Source organism: Furipterus horrens, unplaced genomic scaffold (genome assembly GCF_987537825.1).
Source record: "Furipterus horrens unplaced genomic scaffold, mFurHor1.1.pri manual_scaffold_3, whole genome shotgun sequence".
In the NCBI taxonomy this organism is placed as follows: domain Eukaryota; kingdom Metazoa; phylum Chordata; class Mammalia; order Chiroptera; family Furipteridae; genus Furipterus; species Furipterus horrens.
In genome coordinates, this window is record NW_028327173.1 from 128,073,155 (window position 1) to 128,092,531 (window position 19,377).

Genomic DNA, 19,377 nt, shown 5'->3' on the forward strand with positions numbered 1-19,377 from the left:
AGGAAAAGCTCAAGAAATGTAAGTAGAAGACTCCTTGAGCTTTTGGCTGAATGCAATGTGTGCATGCATAAAATAAAATCTTTCAACAACAGCAAACTTCCTAGGAAATAGAGATTAAAGAGAGATGTAAGCTGAACAATTCTCAAAATTCATACAGAACTGAGAATCCTAACTCCCACTAGGGAGAGCAGAGAAACTTCCTTGAGTATACAGAGTATTCAGTAGAGACTCCCGAAGAGTCATGATGTAGTAGTAGGACTAACTTCCTTGCATATACAGGGTATTCAGTAGAGACTTGAGTCACATCCTGGTAGAACTAAAATCCCCATAAAATAAAAGCTGTTCTATCACAGCTTATTAATAAAACTCTAACGTGTTTTCGTGGTTTGCAAACCATCTAACTTCTACGACAAGACATTCAATAGTTTTTAAAGAAATACAACAAAATCCAGCACACACAACACAATGTAAAATTCACAATGGCTGGCATCCCACTGAAAGGTGACAGAAAAGGTTATCTCTTGTGGAAAAAATATACCCACAAATCCCAGAGCAATAAACTCCAAGCAGGATAAACACAAGGAGAATGACAAAAAGGTACATCATAAACAAGTTGCTGAAAATCTGTGTCAAAGAATAATCTTAAAAGCAGTCAGACAGATTCTTTACATAACAAAGACCAAATTTTAAAAAATGACGTTAGGATTCTTGTCAGAAACTATGCAAGGCAGAAGAAAACTAAATAACAACTGTAGTGTGCTAGAAGAAAAACACTGTGAAACTAGAACTCTTATCACCGGTGAAAATGTCTTTAAAGAATAAATATTTTTATCATCAGCAATGTTGTACTATAAAGAACATTAAAGAAAGTTCTTCGTGGAAAGATAAATAACAAATCGGTCTGCACAAAGAAATGAAGAGTATAAAAAATGGCAAATATGTAAATATGTATGTATATATATTTTTCCCATTTAAGAATGTCTTTAAATAAAACAGTTTAAATTAAAATAATAACAATGTATTGTGGAATTTACAATATATATGGAAGTAAAATGTATGACAACAATACCAGAAAGGCCAAAAGAGGAGAAATTAAAGGCTGTTAGATTCTTATATATAAAGTGGTAAAGTATTATTTGAAGATAAACTGTGATTCTAAAAATGCATGTTGCAAACTTTATATCAATAGAGCAATATAGAAAATTAGAGGAGATAAAATAATAAACACTCACTACTAAATAATACTAAATAATCAAACTAAAATAAATACCCCCAAAAAAGGCAGAAAAGTAAGAAAAAGGTAAGACTAGCTAGAACAAATAGAAAGCAAATAGGAAGCTAGTTAGTTTAAATCCACTCACATCAATGCTAAACATTCCAATTAAAAGGTTGGAATTTTAAAAGAAGACCTAACTACATGCTATCTATAAGAAACTCACTCTAAATATGGAGGCTTTGATATTTTAAAAGTAAAAGAATGAAAAAAAAGTTATCCCATAAAAAATCGAGAGCGTTTATTTCAAAATCAAACAAAGTGGACTTCAAAAAAGAAATAATACCAAGGAGCAAAAGGAACACAAGATAAAGGAGTCAATTCATCAAGAGGCTATAACAATCCAATTGAGTTTCAAACTCTCAACAGTTTCAAATTACAAGAAGCAAAAACTGATGAAAAAAAAAATGGAAAAATATCTTCTATTGTAAGTTGTCTCTGCAAATCTGCCCATTTGTATTGAGTTGTTTCCTTATTGTTTAATTGTATGAGTCTCTTTTTTGAAGATAAACTTTAGGACTTCTTTTCTTTTTTATTTTTCAATTGCAGTTTACGTCCAATATTATTCCGTATTGGTTTCAGATGTATACCATAGTGGTCAGGCAATCATGTACTTTACAGAGTGATCCCCCCAATATTTCAAGCATCCACCTGACCCCATATATAGTCATTAGGACATTATTGGCTATCTTTCCTATGCTGTAATCCACATCTCTGTGACTATTCCATAACTACCAATTTGTACTTTAAAATTTTTTATATTAGGTTTATTGATTTTTAGAGAGAGAGAAAAAAAAAAAAAACAATGATGTGAGAGAGAAACATTGATTGGTTGCCTCCCATACACACCCCAGCCAGGGATGAAACCCACAACCTAGGTATGTGCCCTGACAAGGAGACGATCCCCCAGCTTTTTGGTGTATAAGACAATGCTCCAACCAACAGAGCCACACTGGCGAGAGCCAATTTGTACTTCTTATTTCCTTGATCATTTTCAGTAGACCCCCAAGCCCCCTCCCCTCCATCAGACTGTTCTCTGTATCTATGAGTCTGTTTCTATTTTGTTTTCTATTTTGGTAATTTTTAGATTCTAGATATAAGTGAAATCATATGGTATTTGTCTTTCTCTGACTTATTTCACTTAACATAATACCTTCTAGGTTCATCCAAATCTTTATATTTGTCAAAACTCATTGAACTGTATAGTTAAAATGAGGGTATTTTTGATGTTTATCCAGAGAAAATGATAACACTAACTCAAAGAGATATATGTACCCCCACGTTCATTGGAGCATTATTTACAATTGTCAAAATATGAAAATAATCTAAGTGTCCACTGATGGATGAACGTATAAAGAAATTGTGACATATATGTACAATGGAATATTATTATTCAACAAAAAAATAACAATATCTTGCCATTTGTTACAACATGAATGGATCTCGGGGGCATATGCTAATTGAAATAAGTCAGATGAAGAAAGACAAATACCATATTATCTCTCTTATATGTGAATCCATTATCAAAAAAAAAAGTTCACATATATACATACAGAGAACATATTGGTGGTTGCCAGAGGCAGGGGTTAGGGTGGTGGGAGAAATAAAATATTTAATAATAAAAAATATAATATAACCATAAATACAATTAACTTGACCTTGCAAATAGTAGTAAGTTGCAATAAGCAAAACAAGAAAAAATGAGTCAAAGCTTTATTGTCAACCTTACCCCAGGATAACCTGTACAACATAATGCATATGATGTGGGATTTTTCCAACATATAAACTGAGTAAGGGAAGTCTATGTCAATCTGTACATAGAAAACGAATAAAGCTTTGCTTTCTCCTTATTTAGAAAAATAACTAATAACTATACATAGAGATTCTGACATTTTCTTTCCACAACAAAATAGAAGTCCTGCATACCCCTTGAGGTATATAGACTCTATTCTGGAGACCACTGGTGTACACACTGGTAAACAAGGGCAAATATTTGTATATTGGTATGATCAGGGCTGCCCTTCAGAAGGATGAATCTGATATCTGTGTGTAGAATGGGATGAAGGGAGAGAAACTGAATCACAGTTGCTCTTCATCCAACCTCTACCCACCTATTATTGCAATTGTTACTAAGTGTTAAGAACCCCGGTCTAAACTTCAAGTGAAGTTTTGCTTTGAAACAGTGAAAGGAGATGTCATTAAAAACTTCTGATATCCTGGGGAAATGAGGCTAAACATTAAAGAGTTAGGAATAGAGAAAGAATACCAGCCATAAAGAAATGAAAGTGTTAGCACTAGAGTGGGCCCTTCTATTTCCTGGAACTTCTCCAGTACCACACTACATAAAAATATAAAATAATAATAAAGTAAATATATTTTATTTATGTGACTTATACATTAATAAAATTGATTTTAAAAAGAAAAACTAAAGCTTATGTTGGAGGGAGTATTAAGTTATCATCTGCTTCTTTGAGTTTTGGATTCAATAACAGTGATTTAAAACTTAAATAAAGCAGGCTATTAAAAAGATACATAATAGTATGATCATATTTGCATTAAAAAAATGTATGTATATACATGTAAATATGCATAGAGAGATAACAGGAAGGAAGTTCCCCAAATATTTACCTGGGCTGTTCTCAGGTCTGCAACATGATTTGTTTCCTTCTGGGGTGGCACATGCTATATTAGTAGCAAATGCAACATTTAAAAAACAGGCCACTAGATGCAAATAAATAATAACAATAATCTTAGTAAAATAGAATTTCCATTCAAACCAATGTCATCAAAAGATAAAGGGCCATATGATCTGAACTCCTGGACTTCAAAGCTTGAATGAGAGTAAACATGTAAATAAATGTCTTTAATTTGCATAATGACGCTGCTTTTCCCCCTCAGAAAAAGTGCCTCTTGGTTTCTTAGGCCCTCCCTTCTTTTCAGGGTGTCTTGAGGCCAGAGGAGGTTTTTTATTGAAGGTGAAGTCAAAGCAAGATCGATGAAAGCACCATGACAGGTGAAATACAAAGAAAATAGTCTAGAACCATTTCTCATGTCAAATTTACTCCTACTGATCTGCCTACTGCCAAACAGATCAAAGGAACATTGGTAAAACCCCCTTTAATTCCATAAGCATCCATTATCATAAGTGGAATCAATTTTTGCAGTTGTGGCTTTCATTATCACTCATTCCAACCCACCCCATTTTAATCCCTCCCCACCCCCAGCCCATACAAGCATGAGATCTTTTTAGAATTTAGGCATACTTGGCACTTTGCCAGTAACAATCATACCCGTAAAATCAAAACAAGTAAGAATAATGTGGACTTTGTCCTCCCTTTTTCTGGGAGCTTATTGAAGGGTGGGGCTGTACTTCCACAAAACAGGTTAAACCAGTCCCTATTAAACCAGTTCATCAGAGACATTGAAACAGCCTAAGGAATTGCTGCCTGGGGCCAGAAACAAGTTTGGTCCTAGTTCTGCCATCTATTTGACCTTAAATTATATCACTCCTCTAAAACTCAGGAAGTAGGACTGAGGTCCCCTCCAAGACCAAAATTCTGTGATTATATGATTTCTCGTAGGTAACAATTATCAGCTATCCCTTGCTTCTCTCCTCCCCCTGTCACTAAGCAACAGTAACAAAACATGAGGTGACAATCTTAAAACTTCCCAGTTTCACTTCATACTCCCGCATTAGAATTTGTCTAGTGGTATTAAAAATATCCTGAAAACTGCAGAATAGGGTAATGCAAGATGGAATTTGTACCCTAGCGACTCTACCTATTGCTCTGTGTAAGAATTAACCTAGTCTAGAAAGAAAGCCCTCTTCCCATTATTGTAGCAAGACAGAAGCATGATGACCAGATTCCTCTTGGTCTAGAACCTGGTTTCACAAGTTAAGGGCTTTTGCTCCTTCATAGTGTTTCTGCAAAACTAAGTCTTTATTTTGCAGCGCTAATTCCTAATCAGGTGCTCCTAATCCCAGCACTGAGCACCCCATTACTGGTGGCTGCTTACTAGTCACAAACCAGCCCTTCTACCACCTACCCCTGGTTACTTATATGCACAATGGTGAAGGAAGAAAATGTAAGTCTGGGAAGGGAGTGTGAAAAGGCAGAGAAGAGAGGCAACTAATGGTACAGTGAGTGTCAGAACATGGAGGCAGCTAGAACACACACCTGGACTTTTGGTATATGCTAATCAACCTGGCCCTGAACTTAGCTGTTCCCCAAGAATATGCTGATGGACTGAACAGTTTCCAGGAGAAATGGTAATGGACCTAGCCTGATATGTTAACTAACCCGGGGTGGGGGGGGGGGGGGAAGCAATGAGATGTAAATGACCTACTGAATATGTTGATAAGCAAAGTCACCCTCACCAAAATGTGTGGTTGACAAGTATAAAAAAGGTGGCTGCAGAAGTGCAGGTGGGACTCCTATGGGCCCATGAGGAGGACCAGGAGTCCCCAGTCCCCATCTCCCATTCCCTACCCCCCATTCCCCATTCCCTTGCTCCCCATTCCCCTTGCTCCTACAGGCCCCTGTGTTGGTCCAAGAGCTGCCTTTCCTCTCCACCTCATTCCCCTTTTTCCCCCAATAAACCCATTGTCTGATCCCGCAGTGGTCTCTGGGTGATTTCACAGAGCAAGGCTGCCCTGACAGTGAGGAGGTGCATTTCACCAGGGTTTAAATTCTCAAGGCAGCACATATGGCAAAAGATGCTCACTTTGAAAACCATCCTTGAACATTCGTTAGGAAAGCACCACATTAGAAATTGGTACTTGGTTCCTCCGTAACACTATTTTTCTCCAGAATTGGAACAGATGACTCTTTCTTGGATTAAACAAGAAACAAAAAAGTTGGCTTGCACTCAGGAGCCATGTTTAAACAGCAGAATCACCCTCAGCTCAGGAAGATGCTCTACCCTGGGAAGCCTGAGGGAGCTGAGATGATTAAGGAAAAAAGCAAAAGCAACCTCCCATCCTAAGAGAGCTCTCAGGGCAGGCCTAGGCTTGGTAAGTGAGTCAGTGTGTAGAACAACTCACAATATATCAATCTTCCCAAATGATTCTTGGAATAGTTGTATATGTTAAATGTCACATGATGTAACTTCACTATATAACCCCACTATATAACTACAGGGTCCAGAAAAAGTAAGTTTACAGTTGTGAGTATGCAAAATACAGAGTTTAATCTTATATTATTATTTATTAATTATTGTATCATTTTCTGTATGAACAACTGTAAAACTACTTTGCCCCACCCTGCACAGAGCACTGATATAACTTCACTGTCACCAGGCAAGCATACTGGATTTTCTGGAACTAGCCAAATTCAGATATTCTGTTTCAGCTGCAGAGTATGTGATAAATTATAGGCTGTAGTGACTACAGTCATCCCATAAAATAAACAGGCTCTTGAAAGATAACTCATCCATTTTCTATGACTAGACTAGAAAATGACATAGTTCCTTTATGCATATATACACACAGCCTACCTTGTTTCCTATTAAAAAGCATTGACCTATTTCTGTGGCCAGAATTTGATATAATATTATTTTTGACAAACAGTTGAATAACAGATATTCTTTTCAAGTTACTTTAACACAATTTTTTTTTTTTTTTGCACACCTAAATATTTTGCTAATCCTTAAAAGCAGATACTACTTAATTCCTGAAGTCAACTCCTAACTTGGGTTAACCAAGGTCCCTGGAAAGGAAACCAAGGTGGCCCCAGCCAATACCAGGATCCACTCAATAATGAATGTTATTTAGCAGACACTTCATTATTTTTAACATGTACAATTTGTTTTGCCCCAACAATTTTTCAGAGATTAGTGTCTTTTTCCTTTACTTTCTAATAATGGCAAATATAGAGTTTTTAATATATTGTAAAATAAATAAAGCTGTAATTACAAATCAGGAACTGCTTCTCTAACTAAATGATAGAACCCAAATTAAGAAACATACATGTTTTGAACCTTTTAGCTTCCAATCAAGGTAGCAGCATAGGTAATATGACACTTTCATCCTCCCATAACCACATGAAAATTACAACTAAACTTCCCTGGCTGAGTAGCTTGGTTAATTAGAGCATCATCCCAATACGCCAAGGTTGTAGGTTCAATCCCCAGTCGCAGCACATAAGAATATCAATCAATGAGGTCATAAGTAAGTGGAACAACAATTTAATCTCTCTCTCTCAAAACAAAAATAAATCAATAAATAGTTTCCTTCTCCACTGAAGACTGAGGGCTGTGTTTCTCTTGGCTGAACTAAAACACTGAAGATGTATCATTGGAGCAGAGTGGAGCAGGTCAGCGCAAGCCAGGGCAGACCAGGGAGCGGCAGAGCTGTCTAACTGTAGAGGGGTCTGGTCTAGAGCTGCCCCATAGCTGTGCTGTTTTCACAGCTGTTGCTATATCACAATTGAGCTGATTTATAGCTGTGCTGTTTTCATAGTTATGCTCTATGACAATTATGCTCTTTTGCACCGAATAAAGTTTCCTTCTTCAAAAAAAAAAATCAATAAATAATTTTTTAAATTTATCTAAAAAAGTTACAACTAAACTACAGAACAACCATCATTCAGAACCACCTAAAATCTAGCTGAACAGAAGTCCTACAGATAAGGATATAAAGAAGAAGCCACATCCCAAGACTGGTTAAGAGGGGTGGAGACACCTGACCTGGTTGCATACCCACATGTAATGGATAAAAATCAGGAGGGGTATTTCAGCTGCAGAGGTCTACCTTGAGGAGCAAGGCTCCCCTACCCACTCCCCCCAAGTTAAGGGTTCCAGTGCCACAAAGAGAAGTCTCCATAATTTCTGGCTATAAAAAACCATCAGGGATTGTACCTGAGAGAGGCAGAGTTCTTCTGGAGTCCCAATCAGTTCCTCTTAAAGGGCCCCACACAGACTTGCTTGGACTCATTTGCTCTGAGCTCCAGCACTGGGGTAGCAGCTTGAAAGGCACCAGGGATATACAGGGAGGAAATGAACTGTCTGGCATCAAGCAAGAGCTGGAGAGGCAGCTTTTTCCCGGTAGAAGTGCTGGCAGAGGCCATTTTCTTTTTCTGAGCCCTTCCCAAAAAGAGCTGGTGGGAGGGCACCATAGCTGAGTCTCCATCAACCTAGCTCACAATGTTTGCCCAGCTCTGGGATTCCCCGAGACGCTACCCCATCCAACTTGCTGGCCCAGCCAAGCAGTTTCCCATCGCTTTTCCATATGAATGGCCTGCCTTGGCTCATGCTTTAGACTTTCCTAAAATCTCTCAAACAAACAGCATCTGACCTCAGCATACCCCATATCACTCACAAAGTGGCCATAGGCTAGGCACTAGCAACAGTCAGCCTCTGTTCATAGTTTGGTCTCTCTTGGGCACCTCCAAGCCCAGCAAAAGTAGCAGCTATCTGCAGGTCACTTTATAGCTCATTCCAGGTGGACCATGGCAGAACACAAGCAGCAGCTCACCTTGGCCTACACTTTCTGGTGGACAGCTCCAGACTATGTCAAAGCATGACCTGACCATCTTCACAAACAACACACTCAAGGGGCAAACTCAGCAGGTACCAGAGTCCCACTGAACTAAGTCTTGCTCCATGAGTGGGCCACTGCACAGTTGATCCTCCATAGCAGTCACAGCTAGTTGTTGTAGCTAATTGGTCTGGGGGTAAATCCCACCCATTGACATGCCAACAGCAATCAAGGCTCACACCCTGTGTGAGGGTGTACACAGCCCACACAGGTGTGTGCACCTGGAGTGCCTAGCTCTGGTGAATGAAAAGGCTGTACCACTGGACCCTACAGGACACCTACTACATAAGGCCATTCTACCAAGCCTGGGAGACATACCAGTTCTACCTAATACATAGAAACAAACACACAGAGGCTGCCTAAATGAGGAGACAAAAAAACATGGCCCAAATGAAAAACAGAACAAAACTCCAGAACAAGAACTAAACAAAATGAACACAAACAATCTACTAGATGCAGAGTTCAAAACACTGGTTATAGCATGCTCAATGAACTTTGGAAAAGAATACGTGAACTTAGGGAACTTCAACAACATAAAAAAGGACATGGAAACCATAAAAAAGGACCAATCAGAAATGAAAGATACACTAACTAAAATGAAGAAGAATTTACAGGAAATCAACAGCAGAGTACATGAAGCCAAGAATCAAAACAGTGGTTTGAAATATAAGGAAGCAAAAAAAACCCAATTAGAAAAGCAAAAAGGATCCAAAAATATGAGGATAGTGTACGGAGCCTCTGGGACAACTTCAAGTGTACAAATATTTACATCATTGGGGTGCCAAAGGAGAAGCAAGAAAGAAATTGAAAGCCTATTTGAAAAAATAATAATAGAAAACTGCCCTAACCTGGTGAAGGAAATAGATATACTAGTCTAGGAAGCACAGAATGCCAAACAAGATGGATATAATGAGTCCCACACTAAGATACATAATAATTAAAGTGCAAACAGTTAAAGACAAAGAAAGATCTTAAAAGCAGAAAGACAAAAGCAGTTAGTCATCTATAAGGAAACTCCCATAAGACTATCAGCTGATTTCTCAACAGGAATTTTTGCAGCCAGAAGGGATTGGCAAGAAATATTCAAAGTGATGAAAAGCAAGGATCTACATGCAAGATTACTCTGCCCAGCAAAGCTATAATTTAGAATTGAGGGACATATAAAGAGCTTCCCAGAAAAGAAAAAGCTAAAAGAGTACACCACCAAACTAGTATTATATGAAATGTTAAAAGGTCTTCTTTAAGAAGAAAATAAAAAATATGAACAATAAAATAGCAATAAATACATATCTATGAAAAATTTATTAAAAAAAAACAAAATAAAGGAATAAGCAGAACAGAAACAGACTTATAGACACAGAGGACATTTTGATGGGTGCTAGATGGGAGGGGTTTGGAGGGAATGGTTGAAAAGGTGAAGGATTAAGAAGCACAAATTAGTAATTATGGAATAGTCATGGGAATGTAAAGTACAGCATAGGGAATATAGTCAATAATAATCTAATAACTATGTATGATGTCAGATGGGTACAAGATTTATTGGGATGATCACTTAGTAAGTTATATAATGTCTAATTACTGGGGCATACCCCTGAAACTAATATAATATTGTATGTCAACTCTAATTGTAAAAAACCAGGACAATCTCCATCTCCTACTCCATTTCCACTAATTAGATTTGCATCAGGCTCACCAATGTCCTAATAACAAATTCAATGATAATTGAATAAATGTTTAATATTAATTCAACAATAAAAAAGTAACATACATTTTTTAGTTGACTAGGAAAGGATGTTCATTCTTACCCCACAGAAATATAAGACCATAGAAATACTCTACCCCATGGTTCCAGTTTGGGACTTTTATCTCTCTCGTGTACTTACCAGACTCTTTTGAAATCCTAAATCTGTGGACCATGATCTTTCCAAAGCAATATTTTTTTTAAAGCAGGGGTTGCTGGACTCTAGTACTCATAGGGAACTTCTGAGTTGGGGCAAGAGGGTAAGGCAAATGTTGATACCAAAATCCAGTCAGGTGGTGGCAGCAGCACCCTTTGTTGGCCCACTCTCCTGTCCCAGGCAGCCGGGTCCAAGTGACTGCATCCCTCCCTGTTGGCACAGCTTACTCTCCACACAAAATAAAGCTGGTGCACACTTCCACACTCCCCTGCCACCACAGGCAGTGAACCCAGCAAGTACCTACCAAGGGCCTGCTCTGGACACATCACTGTCACTGGCACTTGAATCCTGACAAAGTTTCCTTCTGAGAGAAGATATGAAGCTGGGGCACTCAGGGCGTAGTTCCATTGGTCATAAGATACTCAGCAAATTCTCTAAATTGAGGTACCTACAACATTTATTGAGTACTTACAATATGCTTGGTATTGCACTACCAATGTTCATTAAGTAGCCATTTAATCCTTACTATAAAGTAGAAATGAATATTATCCCCAAATTACAGATGAGAAAAACTAGGCCAATAACAGAGTATGGAACCTGCTCAAAGCTCCCACAGCAAGTACATGGTGGGACCAGGACCTGAACTTGTGATGTCTGACTCTGGTACAAAGGTGTCCTCACTTCAGAACCTCCCTCTAAGACCTCAGTCTCAGACACAGGGATAATCTCCAGGCAGAATTCCAGAGGCAAATTCACCGCCGATAGCTTAGTTGGTGAGAAAACTGGGAAACACTGGTATCAGAGGAGCAGAAGTGAGGACATGGGAACAGCAGCAAGCAGCAAAGTAGGGAGGATTGTCTGTTGAAGAACTGCTGGGTGACTCACAATCTTTTGGGGTATGTATTACTAATCCTCTTTTCACAGGTGAGAATACTGAGACTCAGAGGGCTAAATAATACATCAGAGGTAAGGAAGAACTCCATTGAACTGGAGATGAGCAGGCAAAAATTTCATTCATCTAGGGAAAGAGAGAGTGTGAGATCCACAGCAAGTGGGATGCTGGGCAGGTGAGCATCTAGGGGCAGAGGCTGAGTAGAGACACCATTAGAAACTGAGTGAAAAGCCTGAAGCATCAAGGGTAGACATGCCATTGGAGGATGGTTTGGGCCAGATGAGGTAAGTTGTAAAGGAGGGAGGGACAGTGCAGCACAGACCTCAAAGAGAAGGTCATGGAGCAATGTGGGGGGCCAAGGGGACAACCTCCTCTTCTCTCGGACTTGCTCTCCCCTGCCAGCCTTTCCTCTAAGGCAAGCTGTGCTCCACCTCCTACTTTTCCCAGGGCTCTGCCTCCAGATCTCTGTCTTGTTTTTTTTCCCTCTAATTTCCCAAACAATGGAGCTGAAGAGTCTTTTATATAAAGTGAGATGCTGTCACTTGATTTTTAAACTATCTAAACAGTTAATTTTCTCTTTATCATTGCCTAGAAACATCACTGAAATTAAAACCAAGTTTCTTTTCATATGTAAGAGGACCTTATTGATACTTTCAACATTTTTTTAAAGGTTTGCATTCTTACCATAGATTGGTACTTTGGCTGTGTGTTTCTCCAACTGTAGTATCATTTTTTAAAATAAGACCTTGGGAGTGTGTATGTTTGATGTATAGGTCCTGAGAAAAACATAAAGGAAAAACTTTCTTTGTAAGAGGCTCTTAGCTGAAATCCTCTCAGAAATCTTGAGAAGTAGAAGCTCTGAAGCAGATGATTGATTTTATGAGAGGGGTTACTTTTCTCATTTGATAAGAATGCTAACAGGAGATGATTCTGAAGGTGGTGCAAGGGTTCATGACATCCTAAGGACCAAACCCCTCTGTCCCTCTGCTGGACCATCCTAGTGTGTAGGCCTTATTTTTTTTCTCAAAAATAAAAATAAAAATATTATACTTTTTCTAACTATATACTCTGTTAAAATGTTTTATTTTAATGTCTGAGCCAGCATCTTCAATAACATAAAACATAACTTCAAGCCCAAATGTAAGTGAAACATACCTCTCAAAATTTCCATTAATTAATTTATCAAACATTTATTGATTTGTAGCTGATGTGAAGTAGGCACTGGAGTGGGGATTAAGAGAAGAATAAACAATAAACTGCACTCTCCAGGAGACACACAAAAGCCAATCACCATAGTCACCTCACCAAGTGCTACACATGAGGAAAGAAGAGAGAGTGGGAGCCCAGAGGGGGGGAATGTGAATGCCTAAAAACTCTGGGGAAGGCTTCAAAGAAAAGACACTCCACCTAGTCTCGAAAGATACACTGACATTTGCCAAGTATTTTCAGCAGTATTTTTAAAAGTAGGAGCAATGAGCTTATGGCATAGAAAAAAATGCTGGAAAGTCAGGTCAGATAATAAAATGCTTTAGATGCTCAACTGAGGCCAACAGGTGGTTCTTAAGCCTGTGAATGACATGGCCAGCATCAAATTTTAGGAGAAAAACTTGCAAGAGTGTGAAGACAAGTTTGCACAAGGAAGTGATGAGAGAGGAGGTAGTTGTGGTCATCAGCAAGATGTGATGAGGGAGTAGATCAGCCCAAGGCAGGGAAGAGTGAAGAGATGGCAGATCACAAATTTCCAAGGTGGATATGACAGGCTGAAATGATTAGAAATGGAATGCTAGGGAGGAAGTGCTGTCAAGGGCAATTCACAGATTTTCAGGATAGCTAGAAGGTGATGTCACTCATAGAGATTGAAAATAAAGATCTTGGCAGGAGATGCTGAGTTCAGCATTGAAGTGTTAAGTTTGAGATGTTGAGAACCATCCAAGTGAAGATCCAATCAGAGATGCAGAGTTCAAGCCTGCAACAAAAATCCAAGGGCCAGATACAAATAGAGGCCCCTCTGCTCACAGGAGGGGTTGACATTGTGGGAGTGGACAACAGGGAAAAGGAAAAGAAACAGGCCATCAAGGGGAGAAGGGACAGGAAGTGAGGAACAGGACATGATGAGAAGAAAGAAAAAGGTATGAGAGAAGGGACGATCTTTATACCTTACCCTGTGGGAAAAGCATAAAGCTACCTCAGACCTCCTGTTTGTCCTCAGGCAAGTGTATAAAATAAAGGAGCCCAACAGAAACAGAAACACATAACCAGTATCATGGAGGACAATTGGCAGCACAAAGAAAGAGGCAAGAAAATGAGAAACCAGGGACTTCTGGGAAAGATGGAGATGTAGACAGACACGCTGCATGTCCCTCCACAACTAAGAAGATATACAACTACCTCAAAACTAGAAACAATCAGAAATTCCAGAAAACCAAACTGCATGGAAGTCCAACAAACAAAGATATAAAGAAGAAATACTCATCCAGACATGCAGAAGGGGCGGAGCCGGGGTGGAGAGAATGCGGTGTGGTAGTAGAAGCAGCGGCGGCAGCAGCAGGCCAGCAGAAAGCACAGTTACACGTTTTAAAAAGTCAGGAGGGACACCTGGGGAGCGTTCCCAGCTCCTCACTGGACCTTGCAGCTGACGGTTCCAGCACTGGAGAAATCAAGCCTCATTGCTTTTGACTGTGCAAACCAGTGGGAGTTGGGGCAGAGGAGGGAGCTGCTGATCTCTCAGCAGAGTCCGCTTGTTTAAAGGGCCCGAATGGTCCTAGAACGTCCATAGACCCACCCACTCTGGGAACGACGACCAGGGCAACAGCTAGAGAGGCACCAGTCCCATATGGAAGTGGGAGAAGTGCCTGGAAAAGGGTCGAGTGCTGGGCAAGCAGCATTGTTCCCTCTCAGGCCCCTTCCCCACATACAGCGCAACAACGTGGTGAAACAGGTAGCCCTGTACTAATAAATCCCTAAGGTTCTGCCCCTTACAATGTAACAGGAGTGACAGCTCTACCTAAGACACAGAGGCAATCAAACAGAGGAGCCTGTCAAGATGAGGAGACAGAGAAGTATGGCCCAAAAGAGGGAACAAATCAAGGTTCCAGTGGGAAAACTAAGTGATGAGGTGATAGCCAACCTAACAGAGGTAGAATTCAAAACACTGGTGATAAAGATGCTCACAGGCTTGACAGATATGCTTTAGTATGGCAAATGCATAAGAGAAGAAGTGAAGGCTATGCTAAGTGAAGCGAAGGAAAATCCACACAAAACCAATGGTGAAGGGAAGAAAACCGGGGTTCAAATCAATGATTTGGAACATAAGGAAGAAAAAAACAGTCAACCAGTATGGAATGAGGAAACAAGAATTGAAAAAATGAGGAGAGGCTTGGGAACCTCTGGGACAACTTTAAACGTGCCAACATCTGAATCATAGGGGTTCTAGAAGGAGAAGAGGAAGAGCAAGAAAATGAAAGCTTATGTGAAAAAATAATGGAGGAAATAGACATACAAGTCCAGGAAGCACAGAGTCCCAGGTGAGCTGGACCCAGAGGGGCCACACCAAGACACACCATGATTAAAAAGCCAAAGGTGAAAGATAAAGAGAGAATCCTAAAAACAGCAAGAGAAAAGCAGAGAGTTACCTACAAAGGGGTGCCTGGAAGATTCACAGCTGATTTCTCAAAAGACACTTTGCAGGCAAGAAGGGACTGGCAAACAGTATTCAATGTGATGAAAAGCAAGGACCTACAACCAAGATTACTCTATCCAGCAAAGCTATCATTTACAATGGAAGGGCAGATGAAGTGCTACCTAGACAAGGTAAAACTAAGGGTTCATCATCACCAAGCCATTATTACATGAAATGTCAAAGGGACTTACTTAAGAAAGAGAAGGTCAACACTATGAACACAAAATGACAACAAACTCACAACTATCAACAACTGAATCTAAAAAATAAAAACAAAATCCAATTAAGCAAACCAGAATAGAAACAGAATCATAGGTATGGGGATCATGTGGAGGGTTATCAGCTGGGAGGGGGAAGGGGGAGAAATGGGGAAATAGTGCAGGGATTAAGAAGCATAATCTGTTGGTACAAAATGGACAGGGGGATGTTAAGAATAATATAGGAAAGGGTGAAGCCAAAGAATTTATATGCACGACCCATGGACATGAACTAAGGGTGGTGGGATTGCTGGAGGGAAGGAGGATACTGGGCAGAAGGGAGCGAAGAGGAGAAAGAATTGAAACAACTGTAACAACATAATAAAATATACTTTAAAAAAAAGAAAAATGAGAAATCATTTACTGGCTACCCTCCTCCAAAGAGTTTAATAATTTTTTCAATAAAGCTAAGCAGTTTGAAGTAATTTCATCTAATAAAAAATAATCCTAAACTCTTCAATTGTCCTAGAAGGAATTACTTTATTAGACAATTATTAGTTTCGGTTATCTGGAAAAATTACCTAGGTGAAACAGTATTTATGAGGACTGGATTCGAGATAAAAGAATTATTTCCATTTATAAATATTTATTTTCTGCAATCACTTGAAATGAAAACATTGTCCTAAAAAGAAGTAACCAGTTTGGGTCATCTTAACAGTTTTATAATACTAGGAAATGAATCAGACTAATTTGAAAGTCACTTTGATGTGGAGTCTAATAGACCATGCACATGAGGACAATCAATAAATATTATTTTCTGGTGATGATTAGGCTGGTCCCTCTTCCCTAGCAGGCACCCAATCTTCAGCCACTCTTCTCTCTTCCAGGCACGAGCTCCCACTGACTTCAAAGGAAGCTTTAAAAATGGATTAAAGCAAAGATCATATATTGACTTCAAAGGGAATGCTAGAAACACAAGATATTTCGTAAGGGAGGGGATGGAGATGGAAATTGTGTTCCTCTTATTATTTCATGCTTAATGAATCCCATCAGCACTCCCTGTGTGCTCAGCCAGCAGTGCGTTTTCTTCCCCCTGCAGCACTTTCCTTTTTGATAGCATCCTAATAGCTGTTCACCCTTAAAAATATAGCCGAATGCTTGTTCAAAATATTTCAGTATGATTACATTGGTGGTAAATGTTAGGGTTCTCCTTACTGATATGGTGGCCATGACAATATAATTTTGTCACACCATGCAGAATATTGCCATTTTAATTGCATGCCATAATGCCACTATGGAAAAATTATGAGAATTATTCTTTTTTTTTAATTATAAGAGAAAGCATATTTAGAAAGTTAAGAGGTAGTAGAAGCGAGCCAGCTGGGCTGCTCAGGCTCAGGAAACAAGTTACAGAGAGAGAAGAAGGGCCCTAGGAGCTTAGGAGAGAGGAAGGCAAAGGCAATGCTTCTGGGGGGACAGTGAGGGGCAAAAGGCTCCCAAGAGGGAGAGTGCACTGAGAATTATTCTTCATAGGGTCAGGTTCTTTTATTGTACACAGCGAAATCTGATTCTCAGGACATTTTTCCTCTCCCAAACTGTAAATCATTTAATATAACAAATCTAGAACTTTCAGTATAAGTGGCCACCATGCTTGTTGCCTCTCTGAATAATAATTTTCAGTCTACTATTACCACATAACATGTGCAAATTCAAATACTCACTCTTCATGGCATTGAAGACTCTGAAAATAAAAATATATATACTCCAAGTAGGATTTGCCTTTTCCATAAAAAAAAAAAAAAATTCTTACTCATTCTAAAACAATAATTATGATTAAACAAGTACTGTGAGTTAATAAAACTTCTCTCTCCAAACTCATAAGGATTCTGGTGTTCTGCTCCAGAGGTAGGATATCCAGCTAACAAATGAACGAACAAGAGTGAATTGCAGGTGGGGTTGATGTGTAGCAGGAAAGCAGCCGTTTTGTCCAAATGCTCAGGCCTTTCCAGGGGGATCTTCATGTTCCTATGACTGTTGGTGCTCATGACTGACTTGGCTCTCTCTCTCTCTCTCTCTCTCTCTCTCTCTCTCTCTCTCTCTCTCTCCTCTCTCGCACTCACACACACACACACACACACACACACACACACACACACACACTTCTATATGGCATTTGTATGTGGGAGTTAGAAGCCACATGAAGCAGAAAAGAATGTGGGAGGGAGTCAAGAGAAATCTCTCCTCTGTCCCCAGGGATAAAACAGAGGGTGGCATAGCTGTATGTGTTACACATTTAAAGGAGAGACTGATCAGACACAACATTACATTTGATTAAATTCCATATAAGGATTCACAAATGAAATAATAAAACCAATGGGACTGTTGGCAACAGTAAGTCAGAATGAGCAAGAGAAATCATTGCATCAAATCGGTAAGAAACACACAAAGGGTATAGGCTTGCACTGATTTAGTTTTTTAAAAAAGAAAGAAAAATTTAAGTCTGACTTTAAATTATAAGACAAGATCAGATACAGTCCAAGAAAAGTGATGTTTTCAAGACTTCATAGTATATCCCTTGTGCATTTAGAACAGAAATGACCAGAATGTTAATTACCTCTCAGTTTACTCTTCAGCTGAATGCAAAGCAAACAGTTCAAATGGAAGAAACTGAAAACATATGTTTTCCTTATTCTCAAATAAAAGCCTAGTTTATGTTTACATTTCATTCATGTTTTGAACCAGATAAGTCTTTTTAATAGAGAACATTTATTTGAAAGAAAAATTCCTAATTTCCTCTGTGTTTTGTGCATTTTATAGCCACAGATAGACTGATGAAAAATTAGTATGTATATGAGCGTCACTGTGCTAGGCCTATGTAAGACACCAAAATAAAATAGACATGGACTCCATTCTCCTGGGGCACAACAGAGGTGCAGGGCAGAAATAATAATGTCACAGGGGAGAACATGTTCTAGAGCCATCAAGAGAGGCAGATAAAGCTATGTGTGTCTCACTTAAAACCACCTGAGGAAAAAGTAGTCACATTTCACTTGGAGTGTTTCAGAACCCTAGTTCTGAGGGAAGTTTATATTTTCTATGAGGAAAAGGGGGATGCATCCCAAGATCAAATAAGTTTAGTAAACACTTGGTAGATAAAGTTCGAATAGGTTCTTTACTGCAGGACTTCCCAATACATTCAGTGGGCTTACAAATTTAATTGCAGATTTCCAAGGAGAATAGAGTTGGCAGTATTTCTCAAATTTACTTGACCACAGCACACTTTTTTTTACAGTGCATTTCATGTAACTAGTGATCCACAAAGCACTCTGGAAGCTCTAGTAGAGTTTGAGCTTGTGTAAAAGACTTGGAGCACTTCAAATTGACCAATATCAAGTAATTAAAAGACAAAGCTGAAAAGATAGGCTAGGGTCAAATCATGGAGGAAGGACTGTAACCTGTTGACTACTTGCTTCTGGAAATTGCATGATAAGGTAATTCTAAATAACTTCAATCCAAAAAACTGGTTCTGCCACTTACTAACTGCAAGACCTTCAGCAAATACATGACTTTTCTGTAGCTGAGTTTTCTTATTTTCTTATCTATAAAAGTTGTTATGAGGACTAAATGAGTCCATGAATATAAACCACTTATGATGCCTGGAACATAACAAATACATAATAAACCTTTATCTATTGCTTGATTTCCTTTCTAACTTTCTGACTGTTCCTCTCTATCTCCTTTATTATCTCAGCATTTTCTTCTTATTACTTAAATATTGACTTTCCCCAGTTATCCCCTAAACCCTCTTTTCCTAAATGCTCTCCTTGAGAAATGGCTTCAGTTTACCTGGCCTGGTGCCTCCCATATCTATAATCCCAGCTCTGATATTTCTCCATAAATC

The 19,377-nt window shown here is 39.0% G+C and overlaps 1 protein-coding gene across 2 annotated transcripts in view; it reads right to left on the bottom strand.

Annotated features, from left to right (window-relative positions):
* AKAP6 (A-kinase anchoring protein 6) overlaps positions 1-19,377 on the bottom strand; it is a 513,452-nt gene that overhangs the window by 437,405 nt on the left and 56,670 nt on the right. The gene's annotated exons all lie outside the window — the stretch shown is intronic.